The sequence below is a fragment of the Perca flavescens genome, chromosome 10 (assembly GCF_004354835.1).
Source record: "Perca flavescens isolate YP-PL-M2 chromosome 10, PFLA_1.0, whole genome shotgun sequence".
Lineage (NCBI taxonomy): Eukaryota > Metazoa > Chordata > Actinopteri > Perciformes > Percidae > Perca > Perca flavescens.
Genome location: NC_041340.1, coordinates 31,125,721 through 31,143,027, shown reverse-complemented (window position 1 = coordinate 31,143,027; position 17,307 = coordinate 31,125,721). Strand labels below are relative to the sequence as shown.

Below are 17,307 nucleotides of genomic sequence, written 5' to 3'. Positions count from 1 at the left end.
AGGCAAAGAAAGAGCACTCTAACAATTACACATTAACTTTACATTTACACTCATCTATACAGGATATTCCTTAAATTTGTTCATTTGGCGCTCTTGGTTTAAGAAAAAAGCTCAACTGATTGGCAATTTGGTGTGCTTTTTGAACAGAGAGCGCCATCTAGTGGGCTCAGAAAATAAGGAAAATGCTTTACGAAGCTTTATTTGGCCATCACTACTATCTTCACGTTCACATTTTACAAATATTAGTTTTGTTTTATGTTGTTGAGGTTGGACGGTGATAACTTGTGGCTCGATTCCCTCATCAGGATCGGGAAATCAACTTGCCGTCTCCTGCCGGCTCTGCTAGCCTGTTTTGTCTGTTCAAAATGTTCGAACGTAAACATCAGAATAAACGCAAGGGCAAAGGTGAGGATGGCTATCAGCTACAACCTATGTCTACGATCCGACTATGTGGGTAGACAAGACCATCTCTGCATCCATCTCATCTCTACGTCAGAGTGGAGGAATTGAACACCAACTGCGACTTCTCTGCTGGGAATCCTGCCATCCAGTGTGCAGGTGTCGGACAGTGAGCTGGGTTTCCAGCGGGATGTGGGGAGCTGTGGTATCCTTTAAAAGAGACTTGGCTGAATCCTGGAGTGCCGGTGCCATTTAACCGAGTAACTCATTCTGTGTGCCGATCTGACGGCCAAATTCTGCTTTATGATGTCATGAATCAGGCACAATTTAAAGGAGCTAATGGGATAACATTGCACTGGAATTGTACCTCATACGATTCCTTGTCACAAATAAAATGGATTGATTGACTGATCTTTACCCTATGCAGAAATGGTACAGCACAAAACTTCAAAAAAGGAAACAGTACAACCTGGAATCTAGTTAGTACCTCCTGAGCAAGCTACTAACAAGGAACACTGGAAAATTGTACTTACCTTCAAAGGCAACTTTTCTTTACTGATGTGCTGATTTTACGGTAAAGAAATCAGTGACATTTGGGAGCAATGGATCAATAGAAACACATTTTTCTTGCCACAAGGAAAAGAGTACTGTGTTATTGGCTTCTCTCTCATTTTCTCTTTTAATCGTTTTCTCTCTGCATCACAATCAACTGTCCCTCTTAGATTAGGAGTGAATATCAGCAAACAAAGGGAAGTAGGAACAAGGGAACAAACACAACTTCAACTTTCAACTTTGTTTTGTCCCTGTAGGGCAATTGGTTTTAGAGCAAGGCATACAATACATGAAAAACAACATAGACATACAATACAGAAGAAGATGGGGGGGTGACCTAATTACCGGTGGGCTAGAAGACCAATAATAGTCACTAGTGACCAACTTTCACACCGACTTTGACATCTCTCAGTGTACAAAGCACAGCATTAATAACCTCTAAAAAAACAGCAGAATGACAAAATAACTACAAATACCCATAATACAGTGCAAAGTGACCAGGCATGTTGAATACATGATCAACATCTCTTCTATCATAGGACGTTCCACTTCCGGGATTGTTCAGGTGTCCGGATGTCCGTTACCGTCCACTATTTTTGTGTTGGCATTTTAAACTCCGGTGGATTTATGGTTAACTGCTCCTCAGTTCTCTGCAGGGTAAATGCTAGCTAGACGGCTAAAACAACGTTCCACCAAAACAAGTTCCTTCCAGAGGCTATGTTGCTATGTGCCGCCCAAGACAATTATGATTGGTTTAAAGGTCCCATGGCATGAAAATGTCACTTTATGAGGTTTTTTTAACATTAATATGCATTCCCCCAGCCTGCCTATGGTCCCCCAGTGGCTAGAAATGGCGGTAGGTGTAAACCGAGCCCTGGGTATTAGGGATGGGCGTATCAATCCTGTGGTATCTATAGATCGATATACTCACGCTACTCATTTGTCATTGATTTCCTTGAAAAAATATCGATATAAACTAAAAAATAATAATTGGGGTTGTATGCATCACTTTTAGCTGTTTTAGATTACTTACTTACATTACTATGTGCTGGGACACCCCTGTACCTGTCGGCGTATTGAGCTGGCCCATGTCACGTGACAGGAGACAAGCGAATGAGCGTCAACGTGCGACACAGCCGACAGCGACACAGCCAAGGCCAGCCCAGCACGAATGCGGGAGCCGGAGTTTCAGTGAAGTGTTACATGTTTCCTTCTACAAAGAGGTTCGAAACATAACATTGTTATGATGTATTAGTTTTTTTTGTTTGGTTGTTTTTTTTTTTCCTTTTAGCTTTTTCTACCAAGATTGGTCTTTTTTCTTTTTTTGAAAAATAAGAAAAGTGGAAATGTGTATGTTTTTGTTCATATTTAATTTATTTCATTCATATTTATGTTATTTATTTTATTATGTATTGACCATAATACATTTTGTAAAATGGTCTGTATTTGTCTTAAATGTAATAATATTTTTATTGACAAAAATTGCCAATAAGAAATTAACGGTATTGGTATCGATATCGATGAAAATGCAAGAAAATGTATCGGTATTGTATCAAAACCTAAAAGTGCGGTATCGCCCATCCCTACTGGGTATCCTGCTCTGCCTTTGAGAAAATGAAAGCTCAGATGGGCCAATCTGGAAGGCTACCTCCCCTTTCTCTGCTTTGCCCGCCCAGTGAATTTGGCCCACCCATGAGAGAGAGACATGGCTTTCAAACGAGCAAAGTGGCAGTTGGTCACCCCCTTCTCCTCCTCAATAGCTACAGACACAGAAATGGCACATATTAAGGAAAGCTCATTGTGGGACTGGCTCTAGTGGCTGTAATTCTGCACAAAGGCTGAATCTCGGGAAAGAGACTTCAGGATCACTAAGGCCTATATAAAGGCATCCAAAGAGCACCATGTCATGGGACCTTTAAAGAAATGCCAATAAACCAGAGCACGTTTTTCTCCCATCCCAGAATGCTTAATGGACTCGCCAGACCCATCTTCACGTGAAGGAAGGTCTGGCAATGTGAAACTACTTCCATTATAACACAATTTGTCCACATCACCGGCATAGACGTCATCATGATCAGCAACACTACCCTCATAATCATCATCAGCAACACCAACCATATCATATTGCTCACTAAACTACACACTTTGTCAAGTGAGTTCGGAGTAACTACCTCCTCCCCTGACCTGAGTTCACAAGTGAAATGGCTGTGGGGCTGAAGGTGTGCTTGTACCTGTTATTCTTAACAGCAAGGAATCTGAACCTAGAGCCAGAAAGCAAAATCTGAAATTCAGAGTAAAGAGGGTGGGCGCTGTCAGAAGGGATGGCTTTACCCTTCCTTCCTACTTGTCTGTTGAACAGATCAGAAAGCATACTCTGCTGTACCCCCAAGCTCTTGCTGCTCACTTTCACTATTCTCTTGGCCATGATGCTGAGGTTCCCGTACCAACAGATCAAAGAAAAAGTTAAAACAGACTCGATATAAGATCAGTAAAATAGGGTCATGAGGGACTTGTCAACATGAAACTGAGATAACTTGACTAGACTGAACAAACATTGCTGACCCTCCTTACACAGCATCTCAGTGTTAGAATTAAAATTCAGCTTGTCATCAATGAAAATCCCCAGGTACTTGTAGAGTCTACCACCTATCCCTTGATTATAGCACTCTGAGGGGTTGATGTGATTGACTCGCAATTGATCGAGCGGCTGTATGGGCGGGACTTCAATACCACGGCTCCACCATCCCATCGTTTTACCATTATATTGTCACTTTACCCCTTACTTTTACTTACTGTTTACTACATTCATATTTACATTCAGTGTATTCATCACAATTACTGTCTAATTTATATGACTTTATTTTGTATTTTATTCGTTTAATTTTATATTAACTTGCACTATTTTATGTTTACACTCTGTTGTGACTTGCGTGATCTTTTTCTTTTTTTTATACATATTTAGTAAGCATTGTTGCAGAGCCTGAGACTTTAGATTTTCATTGCCAATGACTGCTTCTCTGTGAGTGTTGTGCATGTGATAAATAATGAATGTGAACTTAAAAAAAAATACTTGTTGTCAACTTTGTCAATCCATTTCCATTCACATCATTTTAGAATTTAATTCTTATATGATGGTGACATATATAAAGCATTCAGCCTTTTTGGTTTATGATGTTACATATTATTAAACATAATAAAATAGAGTAGTCCTAAGTCTGAATGTGTTTTTAACAAAGTGGATGTGCTGCTGGAAATGTATTGGATAAAAAATCAACAATTTGTCTGCTTCCTCAAAAGTAAATGCAGGTTCACAGAATGAAAGAAAAAATATATTCATGTTAAGAACCCTGGAGCATTTATCCTTTTTGCCCCTACGTATTTATACAATTGCTTGCAAATGAGAGGCTTTATTGGAGCAAAGGTTGTTTTAAATATATTGAAGCAGAGGCAGTGTTGGAAGTGCAAATCCAGTGAAAGAAAGAGAACATTTCTTTCCCATTACCATTTCTAACCTGCATGCCACTCTGCATTTATTTAAGTGAATTCAGTGAGAAAACAAACAACATATTATACTTGGACCTAATGTGTTTACACCAAATGGAAGTGGTTCTAATACATTACAGCTCAGAAATTGTGCTTTAAAACTATAGAAAAAATAGCTTTTAACCCAAACTATTCAATTGCGATGGAAAAAAAGAATGATTTAATTTGATGCCCAATGCTACCCTTTTAAATCAGATTAAGCGTCTTCTGCCAAGACTAATTTATTAAAGTACAGAGGAACAATGCTACAAATACATTATACTGGCTTTCATTAGCCAGTGCTAGTATTTTAAGTGATTTAAAGGAACATGGAGATCAGTTTCAGTTTATTCATCATGAGTACTCAGCCTGTGTTTTGGAGGAGCTTTGTCAAATCTGAGAAAATAACCCTGATGGGCATTGTTTCAGGCAGTGGAAGTCTCCCACAAGATTTTGTTGAGTTGCATTTGGGTTAGTGAAAGTAAGGATATCTTAGCCCAGTGGTTCCCAAACTTGGGGGGAATGCCCCTTAGGCAGGGCCTGGAGTTATTGCACGGGGACACTAAATATAAATAAATAATGCATGGTTCTGCTGCACAGCTAGCAAAGTATGAACAAGTTTGTGAAAGGACTGCCAGGTTAGCGTAGAGCAAATGACGACGCTACGCCAAACACCAAATTACCAATTGAAAGGCAAGAAAATACGTAATCGTGTGCAATACGAGTAAATTGTTTTACTAGTTCACTAAATTATATTAGTATTTTACTATTTACTCTAGTTTTAATCCTTCTACGATTTTCACATTCTCTGCTCTTGGTTCTTAGTTTAATGTCTGTTTTTATGTTTGTACCATATAGTGGCACTTTTAATTTTGTTGTATGTACTTAGAATGAAAATAAAGTACGTATTATGTAAGCAGCCGACTGCCAATCTCCCAGTGGAATCGCAGTGTGTCTCGTTGACTTCGCAAAAAAAGAGTTGATGTTAGTTGTTTCTTAAAACACGTTTTTCAATATATATAGCACCACATCAGGGAAAGTCAATGCCCATATGTTTATTAATAACATGATGATTTTTTTGTTATCAAGAAGAGTCTTACTTATAATTTTAAATTAATTATGACCACAGCAGTCAAATAAAAGTTGAACATATATATTTATATTTACCCCTTAGTTATGTATCGATATTCAAATATGCGTTCCCAAATCCAAAACTGACATTTTTTATATATTTTGTATCATTATTAGGGCAAAAGAACATAGTTTATGTCCATCATCAACACAGTTTGCAATGATCTATTCTGCTGCGTGATCAAGTGAGCTGCGTGACATCTGCTACAGCGCTAATTATGAAATGTCTATGACTTGTCTTCTGAAAATCTAAGCAACCCTTATATAACCAATATTTTACAGAACTCCACTATAACAACTAACGAAATCTGCTAAAGTAAACCATTGAATGATTCCTACACCATTCTGTTAAAGGAAATCCATTCTGTGGCTGTTGAGATTTGTAAGCGGCTGCTAAACGGGAATAATCACTCGACGTTAACCAAATATTTCTTTATTAGGACAGGGCAGGCATATTTCTCTTTTAAACACATACAAGTTCAACTAAATTAAAGGAAACAACCCACAGAAATGTAAAACTGTGCACTGCAAAAAAACAGGGCCATAGGCCTATGTAAAACTGAATTGAAAAAAGCTTAAACACACTGCCACAATATCAGCATTGCATTGAACTTGTGACTAACATGTATTATCAAATAGATAATAACTAACCAAGCACTCAGCAAGGTTTTTTAAACCTAGCAAACAAAACATGTTTTAAATGGCTTAACTGGTATATATATAAAGTATTAGTAAATTATGTATTTAAAGCCACACTAAAGGGGCCTTATTTGAATGTGGTACCCAATAAGTTTTATTAGTTTTTAAGACTGACATCAACAGTCAAAAAATACAACACAAAACTGCAGATTCTATACTACGTTGCTTATGATGACTCAAAAGATTTAAAATATGTGATTATTGCTGTGGAGTGTGGACTGTGGACCATGCACCAAAAATATAAGATATAAAATAAGATAGCAGAATCTAAAATTTAAACGGTTACAGATACAGCACTAACAGTCACAACTGTGTTCACATAATTTTCCTCAACTGGACAAGAAGCAGTAAAGGAACAGGGGTATCTGCATGGAATTATTTCAGGTGTCTTAGTTTACTTTTATGACAAACAGGAAATTAAGCAAACTATGTTGCTGCAGTTTGTTTTGTTTAACAGTATCAGACCAAGAAAAACTTGCTCTGCAGAAAGTCTGAAATAATGCAGTAGCAAACCCTCAGGGCTGACCAGGAAGTTGCTGAACATACTTATATATTTCTTTACAGTTTACAATGCATTCTCACCATTGTTAATTTTGTTGACGAAGACTAAGCCGAAAATTATTCGTCAACGAACCTTTTACACGGACGAAAACTAAATAAAAAGTGAGATATGATGACTGTGATGAAATATAACTGACACTTTAGTCAATGAATAAAAATGAGACGGAAATGTTAGGGCGGGACGAATGGAGAAGAGATCCAATCAGAACTACTCTTTTTGTGGGACAAGTTGGAAAGAGATCCAATCAGAGCAAATCTTTGAGGGTAAGTTGATCTATACAGAAGTAGCAGAGCCATTTTAAATGCAGGCGCAACAGCTACTAAACAAACGCAGCAGCAGTTACACAGGAGGAGAAGAAAGACGAGTTTGAAGAATTTCGCAGTTTTGAGGATGTTTTAACAACAGTTAGGTTGTTTACATTATATTTAGTTGTGTTTAGTTGCACAGTCTTAGTTACACAGCTTTGGCTGATTTCAGTTGACTTCACTCGTTAGCGTTAACGTTTTGCAGTGCACCTGGTCCGAGGGCAATGACATGTCTCATGAACAACAGAAATGTCAGAGCTAGGTCTAGGAGGAAAACTTAGAATTGACATCTGGTCACACTAAACATATGAAAACAAGGACAACAAGACCGCCTGTAAACCGTGTGGAGCAAAAATCACTGGGAAAAAACACCACCAACTTGAAGCGACATTTACAGATGTGTGTGTGTGTGTGTGTGTGTGTGTGTGTGTGTGTGTGTGTGTGTGTGTGGAGATTGGGCCAGAAAGGAAAAAAATCACAACTTGATTCCCACTTTATTCACCCTCACAGATACAGAAGATGTCTGATGACAAAGATGACCATGGGCCAAGTGGAAATAAAGCTAGTGCTGCTAGTGCAACCCAGCAGCAGATCATCTCTACAGCTTTCCTAAGTTCTTCTAAGTACAAAACTGAATCGAAGGAACAACAGACCAAGGAGCAGGCCATAGCTAGATAGATTGGATGAACAGGTTTACCACTCACAACTATTAAAGAAGAGGACTTTGTGCTAATGCTAATTATGTACTTAACTAAATAACTGAAAACATGTCTTATATTTTAGATTCCTCAAAGTAGCCACCCTTTGCTCTGATTACTGCTTTGCACACTCTTGGAATTCTCTTGATGAGCTTCATGAGGTAGTCACCTGAAATGGTTTTCCAACAGTCTTGAAGGAGTTCCCAGAGATGCTTAGCTATTGTTGGTCCTTTTGCCTTCACACTGCGGTCAAGCTAAACCCAAACCATCTTGATTGGGTTCAGGTCCGGTGACTGTGGAGGCCAGGTCATCTGGCGCAGCACTCCATCACTCTCCTTCTTGGTCAAATAACCCTTACACAGCCTGGAGGTGTATGGGGTCATTGTCCTGTTGAAAAATAAATGATGGTCCAACTAAATGCAAACCAGATGGGATGGCATGTCGCTGCAGGATGCTGTGTTAGCCATGCAGGTTCAGTATGCCTTCAATTTTGAATAAATCCCCAACAGTGTCACCAGCAAAGCACCCCCACACCATCACACCTCCTCCGCCATGCTTCATGGTGGGAACCAGATATGTAGAATCCATCCGTTCACCTTTTCTGCGTCGCACAAATACATGGCGGTTGGAACCAAAGATCTCAAATTTGGACTCATCAGACCAAATCACAGATTTCCACTGGTCTAATTCCTTGTGTTTCTTGGCCCAAACAACTCTCTTCTGCTTGTTGCCTCTCCTTAGCAGTGGTTTCCTAGCAGCTACTTGACCATGAAGGCCTGATTCGCACAGTATCCTCTTAACAGTTGTTCTAGAGATGTGTCTGCTGCTAGAACTCTGTGTGGCATTCATCTGGTCTCTAATCTGAGCTGCTGTTAACTTGCAATTTCTGAGGCTGGTGACTCAGATGAACTTATCCTCAGCAGCAGAGGTGACTCAGTTCAGCTGGATTCCAGGCTGATGCCGACCACCATCTACAGTAGGTAATTAACTGGCTATGGATGAGTACCTCATACCTTTTACCAGCTTTAGGTGGTTAATAGTGATGGCCAAATTAAGCTTCATTAAGCCATTTTCTTTATTTTCCTGACTAAACTGGATAGACCTACAACCAATCAGAGCAACAGAGACAGACATGACAGAAGCTGCAAGTCAAAGGCAGGCTTCGACAGAGCAAAGGCAGAAGCGGCAGTTTCCGTGTCGTTCGGACGAATGTGGCAATGTGTATACATACGTGAACGCGGTTCTCTGTTCCGCTTTTAAAATGAATGCGCTGTCGACATCTTGTACAACAGACGCAATGGCGGAACGTACACATCTCAATTCTCCAACGGCAGCCATCTTTGTTGTAAACTAATTCAACCTAAGCGAACTTTGGTGACGTGGTTGATTATGTTACTGTTGATCATCTGTCCATCATCGTATAAAGCCCGCCCTGACAATTTGATTGGTCCGAACATCTCTGGTTCGAGCACAGTTGATCCACAACGGATCAAGTCCAGACCAAACTTCCCGACCTCAAATGCTGTTGGCGGGGCTAAGTTGGGCTGGCATCCAGGCTAATGCCGACCACCATCTACAGTAGGTAATTAACTGGCTATGGATGAGCCTTTGTGTGAGTATTTGGGTTTGCAGATACATTGTTTTTATCGAGTTTAAAGACCGCATTGTTAGTCTTTCCCTGATTTTCTCTATAATTACAAGACTTTCCGTGGCCTCGGTGGCGCAGTAGGCAGCGCGTCAGTCTCGTAATCTGAAGGTCGTGAGTTCAAGCCACACACGGGGCCTGCGTTTTAAAATCAACGGCGAATAAGTGTTCTTAAAAAGTAGGCTTCCACAAGATTCGCATGACAATAAAAGCACAAATGATGCTTAAAAATAAAGCAGGTGTTCCAAAATTCTGGGGCCTGTTTCACAAAAGCAGAATATATAAATCCAGGATAACTGATAAAGCGAGGCTTGACCTAGTCTAATCTGTGCATCCGGGCTTGGTGCGTTTCAAGAAGGCCAAGCCAGGCTGAGGAGGAAATATAGGTCGAGCCAGGCTGAACTAATTCAGATAGATGCAGACGGTTTTCCTCAAAAGACCGCATTGTTAGTAGCACAGATTTACTGATGCCAAAATGGAGAATACGCATTGTACATACTTTATACAGAGTGAGCAGCAGCTTCTTGTGAAAGTATGATGACGTGAAACACATTATTTGAATAAAAAGAAAATAACACGGCCGCTGTACTGAAACAGCGAGAGAAAGCGCAGCAGACGATCACGGACCGACCGAATGCGTAAGCAGCCTAAATATATACATTAACTGACCACTGCTCTGAATGGAAACCGTCATAATCCTACCATTCAATGATTAGGCTACTAATCATTTGCACAAATTAACAATTGTACGCTTTGCCTTAAAAGTAAGCAGAAGATAACTCAGGAAATTTACCATGAAGATCTATTTTCTAAAACGCTAGAATATGAAGCATAAATATCTCTTTCACTCTGTTCCTCCCTCTCTCTCATTGTGTAAAATATTAATTTCCTAAGTCATATTAACTTCCACTACTCGCTTTTAATGCAAAGTGTACAGGTGTTTGTTTTTGCAAATGACAAGTGACACATTGAATGGTTTCATTTAAGAGCAATAGTTCATAAATGTATATTTTTAGACTATCATTTAGTCGGTCCGCTATTATCTGTCACGCTTTTTCTCGCGTTTTTTTATTTTTTATAGAGGACGAGTTTCCTTCTCTACATATTATATGCCTTGCTCCCTGGTATATATGGACATAGAAAATAAAGACACTGAAGAAACTGAACTGTAAAATCTAGAAACTATAAAGATAATAAAGTGATAAATTCCATGCACACTATAAACATGAATGGAACAGAGTATATTCATCAGTTATTTCCCCCCAGGCAAAATATAAGGTCAAAAACCATTAAGGTGTCCTCTCCCTGTTGTTACATGAATGTACAGTAGCCTACATCACTAGATAGTTACTGGTCCAGTGAACTACGTCTATAATTTGGGAGGATTGTACAGTTAGGATATGTTCTTAAAATTGTACAATCCTCCCAAATTATAGTCCCAGTTTACTGGACAACACAAATTGTGTGCTAAGAATGCCAAATATAATGCACATGGAAGCAGAACAAACATGATCCTTATCGTTAAAGAATAAAAAAAGAAATGATACACTAAAATAATTTAAGGTGCATTGGGGAACTATAGAAATGTACAGCATTGTATGGATTGCCCTTAGTAACAGACTTCATTTAAAACTCATTTGAAATTTTATCAGCCTTTTCTAATTATCTCAACAACTGCCATAATATATTCATCAAAGTTCTTACAACAATATGAACAGCAGTCTTCATACAGCAATATAACAGTAATAATGACAAATTTATAATTATAAAAAAAAATAATGGTCTCAACTTTAAATAATAACAGTACTTAAATGAACAGCAATATGCACCTGTTGTATTTTAATCCAGGCTGATAACAAAAGGGTAAAACCACTGCTGAGTGAACAGAAAAGGTTCCAGGATTAAATAAATCCTGGCTGTTAGCCTGGTCAGCAGCAGGCTAAATCGAGTCAAGGCTAAATTCATCCAGGATAACCAGGAAATCCTGGCTTAATCCCTTATCTTGGTTTTGTGAAACAGGCCCCTGGAACAAGCATATGAGTGGGCGTTGTGATGACATCGTGTTGTCTGTCGTTGTTTCCGAGATCAACGGTGACTTGCGAAGTTGAATAGTTATTGCTTACCCTGAAATATATGAGAAAAGCTCTCCTTGGCACTGTAGGCAGACATTTTAGAAAATGAAGTTACTTCATGCTTTCAACTGTGACATCTCCCCCGAATCACCATATGCAAATTTTCAAGCCTCGTTGGCACACGGACCTAGCATGAAGTCGTCATACTCAGATCCTAGTCAGAATGTGAGTCTGATACTGCTCCATTGGGCTGTGATTACGGGGCGTGTTTCAACCGAACCAGAAAAGAAAATGCCTCGGCCCTAAACTGGATAGACCTACAACCAATCAGAGCAACAGAGACAGACATGACAGAAGCTGAAGTCAAAGGCAGGCTTCGACAGAGCAAAGGCAGAAGCGGCAGTTTCCGTGTCGTTCGGACGAATGTGGCAATGTGTATACATACGTGAACGCGGTTCTCTGTTCCGCTTTTAAAAGGATTGCGCTGTCGACATCTTGTACAACAGACGCGATGGCGGAACGTACACATCTCAATTCTCCAACGGCAGCCATCATTGTTGTAAACTAATTCAACCTAAGCGAACTTTGGTGACGTGGTTGATTATGTTACTGTTGATCATCTGTCCATCATCGTATAAAGCCCGCCCTGACAATTTGATTGGTCCGAACATCTCTGGTTCGAGCACAGTTGATCCACAACGGATCAAGTCCAGACCAAACTTCCCGACCTCAAATGCTGTTGGCGGGGCTAAGTTGGGCTGGCATCCAGGCTAATGCCGACCACCATCTACAGTAGGTAATTAACTGGCTATGGATGAGTACCTCATACCTTTTACGAGCTTTAGGTGGTTAATAGTGATGGCCAAATTAAGCTTCATTAAGCCATTGTCTTTATTTTCCAGAGCAAATTCACTCAGTAGTGTTTCACTAGCTGTTGTGCATCTGTGATTGCCCTACAGGAGCTCTCAGTCCAGCACCTCTCCCGCTCATCTTTGTTTGTTTTACGCTGTCCAGTGGAAATCTCTGACACCATACCTCACACTCATCCATGCATACACATTCACCACTGACTAAACTAACTACCGATCACTGAATCAGCATTTCTTGTGTTGTAGTCATATTCTTAGTCTTGCATTTCCTTCACAGCCTTTGCTTCCCGTCTTTTGTCATGGCTTTTGCGTGGGGTCATGACAAAGCATCTACGGTTGATTTGAGCCTTTGTGTGAGTATTTGGGTTTGCAGATACATTGTTTTTATCGAGTTTAAAGACCGCATTGTTAGTCTTTCCGTGATTTTCTCTATAATTACAAGACTTTCTGTGGCCTCGTTGGCGCATTAGGCAGTGCGTCAGTCTCATAATCTGAAGGTCGTGAGTTCAAGCCTCACACGGGGCATGCGTTTTAAAATCAACGGTGAATAAGTGTTCTTAAAAAGTAGGCTTCCACAAGATTTGCATAATAATAAAAGCACAAATGATGCTTAAAAATAAAGCAGGTGTTCCAAAATTCTGGAACAAGCATATGAGTGGGCGTTGTGATGACATCGTGTTGTCTGTCGTTGTTTCCGAGATCAACGGTGACTTGCGAAGTTGAATAGTTATCGCTTACCCTGAAATATATGAGAAAAGCTCTCCTTGGCACTGTAGGCAGACATTTTAGAAAATGAAGTTACTTCATGCTTTCAACTGTGACATCTCCCCCGAATCACCATGTGCAAATTTTCAAGCCTCGTTGGCACACCGACCTAGCATGAAGTCGTCATACTCAGATCCTAGTCAGAATGTGAGTCTGATACTGCTCCATTGGGCTGTGATTACGGGGCGTGTTTCAACCGAACCAGGAAAGAAAATGCCTCGGCCCTAAACTGGATAGACCTACAACCAATCAGGGCAACAGAGACAGACATGACAGAAGCTGCAAGTCAAAGGCAGGCTTCGACAGAGCAAAGGCAGAAGCGGCAGTTTCCGTGTCGTTCGGACAGGTGTGGCAACGTGTATACATACATGAACGCGGTTCTCTGTTCCGCTTTCAAAATGATTGCGCTGTCGACATCTTCTTGTAACAGACGCGATGGCGGAACGTACACATCTCAATTCTCCAACGGCAGCCATCTTTGTTGTAAACTAATTCAACCTAAGCGAACTTTGGTGACGTGGTTGATTATGTTACTGTTGATCATCTGTCCATCATCGTATAAAGCCCGCCCTGACAATTTGATTGGTCCGAACATCTCTGGTTCGAGCACAGTTGATCCACAACGGATCAAGTCCAGACCAAACTTCCCGACCTCAAATGCTGTTGGCGGGGCTAAGTTGGGCTGGCATCCAGGCTAATGCCGACCACCATCTACAGTAGGTAATTAACTGGCTATGGATGAGTACCTCATACCTTTTACCAGCTTTAGGTGGTTAATAGTGATGGCCAAATTAAGCTTCATTATTAAGCCATTGTCTTTATTTTCCTGAGCAAATTCACTCAGTAGTGTTTCACTAGCTGTTGTGCATCTGTGATTGCCCTACAGGAGCTCTCAGTCCAGCACCTCTCCCGCTCATCTTTGTGTTTGTTTTACGCTGTCCAGTGGATATCTCTGACACCATACCTCACACTCATCCATGCATACACATTCACCACTGACTAAACTAACTACCGCCGTCACTGAATCAGCATTTCTTGTGTTGTAGTCATATTCTTAGTCTTGCATTTCCTTCACAGCCTTTGCTTCCCGTCTTTTGTCATGGCTTTTGCGTGGGGTCATGACAAAGCATCTACGGTTGATTTGAGCCTTTGTGTGAGTATTTGGGTTTGCAGATACATTGTTTTTATCGAGTTTAAAGACCGCATTGTTAGTCTTTCCCTGATTTTCTCTATAATTACAAGACTTTCCGTGGCCTCGTTGGCGCAGTAGGCAGCGCGTCAGTCTCATAATCTGAAGGTCGTGAGTTCAAGCCTCACACGGGGCATGCGTTTTAAAATCAACGGCGAATAAGTGTTCTTAAAAAGTAGGCTTCCACAAGATTTGCATAACAATAAAAGCACAAATGATGCTTAAAAATAAAGCAGGTGTTCCAAAATTCTGGAACAAGCATATGAGTGGGCGTTGTGATGACATCGTGTTGTCTGTCGTTGTTTCCGAGATCAACGGTGACTTGCGAAGTTGAATAGTTATCGCTTACCCTGAAATATATGAGAAAAGCTCTCCTTGGCACTGTAGGCAGACATTTTAGAAAATGAAGTTACTTCATGCTTTCAACTGTGACATCTCCCCCGAATCACCATGTGCAAATTTTCAAGCCTCGTTGGCACACCGACCTAGCATGAAGTCGTCATACTCAGATCCTAGTCAGAATGTGAGTCTGATACTGCTCCATTGGGCTGTGATTACGGGGCGTGTTTCAACCGAACCAGGAAAGAAAATGCCTCGGCCCTAAACTGGATAGACCTACAACCAATCAGGGCAACAGAGACAGACATGACAGAAGCTGCAAGTCAAAGGCAGGCTTCGACAGAGCAAAGGCAGAAGCGGCAGTTTCCGTGTCGTTCGGACAGGTGTGGCAACGTGTATACATACGTGAACGCGGTTCTTAAAAAGTAGGCTTCCACAAGATTTGCATAACAATAAAAGCACAAATGATGCTTAAAAATAAAGCAGGTGTTCCAAAATTCTGGAACAAGCATATGAGTGGGCGTTGTGATGACATCGTGTTGTCTGTCGTTGTTTCCGAGATCAACGTGACTTGCGAAGTTGAATAGTTATCGCTTACCCTGAAATATATGAGAAAAGTTCTCACTTGGCACTGTAGGCAGACATTTTAGAAAATGAAGTTACTTCATGCTTTCAACTGTGACATCTCCCCCGAATCACCATGTGCAAATTTTCAAGCCTCGTTGGCACACCGACCTAGCATGAAGTCGTCATACTCAGATCCTAGTCAGAATGTGAGTCTGATACTGCTCCATTGGGCTGTGATTACGGGGCGTGTTTCAACCGAACCAGGAAAGAAAATGCCTCGGCCCTAAACTGGATAGACCTACAACCAATCAGGGCAACAGAGACAGACATGACAGAAGCTGCAAGTCAAAGGCAGGCTTCGACAGAGCAAAGGCAGAAGCGGCAGTTTCCGTGTCGTTCGGACAGGTGTGGCAACGTGTATACATACGTGAACGCGGTTCTCTGTTCCGCTTTCAAAATGATTGCGCTGTCGACATCTTGTACAACAGACGCGATGGCGGAACGTACACATCTCAATTCTCCAACGGCAGCCATCTTTGTTGTGAACTAATTCAACCTAAGCGAACTTTGGTGACGTGGTTGATTATGTTACTGTTGATCATCTGTCCATCATCGTATAAAGCCCGCCCTGACAATTTGATTGGTCCGAACATCTCTGGTTCGAGCACAGTTGATCCACAACGGATCAAGTCCAGACCAAACTTCCCGACCTCAAATGCTGTTGGCGGGGCTAAGTTGGGCTGGCATCCAGGCTAATGCCGACCACCATCTACAGTAGGTAATTAACTGGCTATGGATGAGTACCTCATACCTTTTACCAGCTTTAGGTGGTTAATAGTGATGGCCAAATTAAGCTTCATTAAGCCATTGTCTTTATTTTCCTGAGCAAATTCACTCAGTAGTGTTTCACTAGCTGTTGTGCATCTGTGATTGCCCTACAGGAGCTCTCAGTCCAGCACCTCTCCCGCTCATCTTTGTTTGTTTTACGCTGTCCAGTGGATATCTCTGACACCATACCTCACACTCATCCATGCATACACATTCACCACTGACTAAACTAACTACCGCCGTCACTGAATCAGCATTTCTTGTGTTGTAGTCATATTCTTAGTCTTGCATTTCCTTCACAGCCTTTGCTTCCCGTCTTTTGTCATGGCTTTTGCGTGGGGTCATGACAAAGCATCTACGGTTGATTTGAGCCTTTGTGTGAGTATTTGGGTTTGCAGATACATTGTTTTTATCGAGTTTAAAGACCGCATTGTTAGTCTTTCCCTGATTTTCTCTATAATTACAAGACTTTCCGTGGCCTCGTTGGCGCAGTAGGCAGCGCGTCAGTCTCATAATCTGAAGGTCGTGAGTTCAAGCCTCACACGGGGCATGCGTTTTAAAATCAACGGCGAATAAGTGTTCTTAAAAAGTAGGCTTCCACAAGATTTGCATAACAATAAAAGCACAAATGATGCTTAAAAATAAAGCAGGTGTTCCAAAATTCTGGAACAAGCATATGAGTGGGCGTTGTGATGACATCGTGTTGTCTGTCGTTGTTTCCGAGATCAACGGTGACTTGCGGTTGAATAGTTATCGCTTACCCTGAAATATATGAGAAAAGCTCTCCTTGGCACTGTAGGCAGACATTTTAGAAAATGAAGTTACTTCATGCTTTCAACTGTGACATCTCCCCCGAATCACCATGTGCAAATTTTCAAGCCTCGTTGGCACACCGACCTAGCATGAAGTCGTCATACTCAGATCCTAGTCAGAATGTGAGTCTGATACTGCTCCATTGGGCTGTGATTACGGGGCGTGTTTCAACCGAACCAGGAAAGAAAATGCCTCGGCCCTAAACTGGATAGACCTACAACCAATCAGGGCAACAGAGACAGACATGACAGAAGCTGCAAGTCAAAGGCAGGCTTCGACAGAGCAAAGGCAGAAGCGGCAGTTTCCGTGTCGTTCGGACAGGTGTGGCAACGCGTATATACATACGTGAACG

The 17,307-nt window shown here is 41.1% G+C and overlaps 4 non-coding genes across 4 annotated transcripts; all 4 read left to right on the top strand.

Annotated features, from left to right (window-relative positions):
* Positions 1–9,579: 9,579 nt before the first annotated feature.
* Positions 9,580–9,652, top strand: trnat-cgu (transfer RNA threonine (anticodon CGU)). Its single transcript has one exon. It is a non-coding gene; the product is annotated as a tRNA-Thr (tRNA).
* Positions 9,653–12,906: 3,254 nt separating this feature from the next.
* On the top strand, positions 12,907–12,979 carry trnam-cau (transfer RNA methionine (anticodon CAU)). Its single transcript has one exon. It is a non-coding gene; the product is annotated as a tRNA-Met (tRNA).
* Positions 12,980–14,471: 1,492 nt separating this feature from the next.
* Positions 14,472–14,544, top strand: trnam-cau (transfer RNA methionine (anticodon CAU)). Its single transcript has one exon. It is a non-coding gene; the product is annotated as a tRNA-Met (tRNA).
* Positions 14,545–16,619: 2,075 nt separating this feature from the next.
* Positions 16,620–16,692, top strand: trnam-cau (transfer RNA methionine (anticodon CAU)). Its single transcript has one exon. It is a non-coding gene; the product is annotated as a tRNA-Met (tRNA).
* Positions 16,693–17,307: the final 615 nt, after the last annotated feature.